Here is a 1980-nt window from a genome sequence, read left to right as displayed (position 1 = left end):
ACCGGACCCGGTCGGTTACCGCAGTGCCTGCTGGGGTCTGGTTAACGACTTGTCCCGGCCGGGCCGGTTAACCATTTGTCACGCCGAAGTTGGTTAACGACTTGTCCCGGCCGAGCCGGTTAACCATTTGTCTCGCCGACGTCGGTTAACGATTTGCCTGAGCCCGGTCGGTTAACCAATTGTCACCGAGCCGGCGAACGGAAGAACTGTCCGCGCCGGGCCGCTGCCTAAGTCTCTGTCCTGTTCTGCATGACAGCACCGGACCCGGTCGGTTACCGAAGTGCCGGCTCGGGTCTGGTTAACGACTTGTCCCGGCCCGGCCGGTTAACCATTTGTCACGCCGACGTCGGTTAACGACTTGTCCCGGCCGGGCCGGTTAACCATTTGTCACGCCGAAGTTGGTTAACGACTTGTCCCGGCCGGGCCGGTTAACCATTTGTCACGCCGAAGTTGGTTAACGACTTGTCCCGGTCGGGCCGGTTAACGATCTGCCAGGGCCCGGTCGGGAACTCGATTGCCCGCCCGGGGACTGTTGTCTTGCTCCACCGCACGGCCGGGGGGGTCGGTCGGCACGGCTAACGAGCCGTCCGAGAACTGCCGGTTAACCAGTTGCCCGGTGGCAATTCGTTAACTGAGTCCGCTCCGGAAGTCTGGATGCGGGTCGGATTTGAGGGTCGTAGCCGGGCAGGAGTTCCAGAGGCTCGGCAGCCGGGGTCAGATACGGCCGCCCCTTTGACACATGCAATTTCTGTACGGGGGCATTGGCGGGGTTTCCGGAGATTTACGGGGAGGCGTTTTTCTCGACCACTTAGGAGTGGTCGACGGGCGTTACGGGCCTCCCCACTTCGTTAACCCGGGCCGCGCGGCGGTATTTCCGCACGCTTCCCAAGGTCGCCCGTATGGATTTTCGGACGAATTCCCAATGGCGGAAGTCAGTCAGCGGGACGTATCCGCAGGCCCAAGCCGACCGAGGGGCAGCATATACGGGCTGACTACCGGTGCTCGGGCCGCCGAATCGAAACCTTGCCCGAATGATTTTCTGACAAAGTCCCGCGGCGGGGAGACGCGAGGGGACGAATTCGGAGGGTCGTGCCGGCCGAGGGGCGGCATTTTCGGTGGGACTACCGCAGGTCCCTCCGCCAAAAATAGGGCTACGGCCCGATCGAAAATCTGACAAAGTCCCGCTGCGGTGAGCCGCGAGGGGACGTATTCGGAGGGCCGTGCCGGCCGAGGGGCGGCATTTTCGGTGGGACTACCGCAGGTCCCACCGCCGATCCGAGACCTTGGCAGAAGTCGAAATTATTCCAACTCGGAAGTCGGAATGAAGGCTGATTCGGGGCCCTGCTGCCGGCCGAAGCGGACGATGCACGGCGGCACTACCGGAGGGCCGACCGCCGACAGAGGCGCGTGCTCCCGGCGCCGCGCCGGTTAACCAATTGACGGCGGAAGTCTGTGAAGGTCGGATCCAGCCCGTCGGGCGGGCCCGAGGTGCGACGAGGCCGGCGTGAGCTCCGGGCGTCTTACCGCCGGTTTGACACACGTCATTGTTGTACGGTCAGTCGCGGCGCCGGTTAACCAGTTAGGCCCGGAGAGCGCTATGAAGGTTGCATTTGCCCCGCCTGGCCGGGCCAAGGTACGACCTGCCCGGCAGGACTTCCGGCAGGCGTCCCGCCGACTTGACACATGCAATTTCTGTACGGGGGCATTGGCGGGGTTCCCGGAGATTTTCGGGAACACGTTTTCCAGAGGCACTTAGACGGATTTCCAGTGGTACGGTTGACACACGAGACAGACAGACAACACAACACACACAGTGCGGAGGCCGAAGTGAACCTTCGGGGGTTATTTCGGACTCAGTAAGCGGGAGGCCAGGCGAGCTCCGACTTACAGTGATTTATAGACAGAAAAGGCTTTTGAATGCTTACCGAGGTGAAGGCAGACGGGAAGTCCGAGGACGCGCCAGGGGCTCCGGACAGGGTC

This window comes from Hypanus sabinus, unplaced genomic scaffold (genome assembly GCF_030144855.1).
Source record: "Hypanus sabinus isolate sHypSab1 unplaced genomic scaffold, sHypSab1.hap1 scaffold_649, whole genome shotgun sequence".
NCBI lineage: Eukaryota > Metazoa > Chordata > Chondrichthyes > Myliobatiformes > Dasyatidae > Hypanus > Hypanus sabinus.
The sequence above is the reverse complement of the archived record's forward strand: the minus strand, read 5'-3'. Positions refer to the sequence as shown.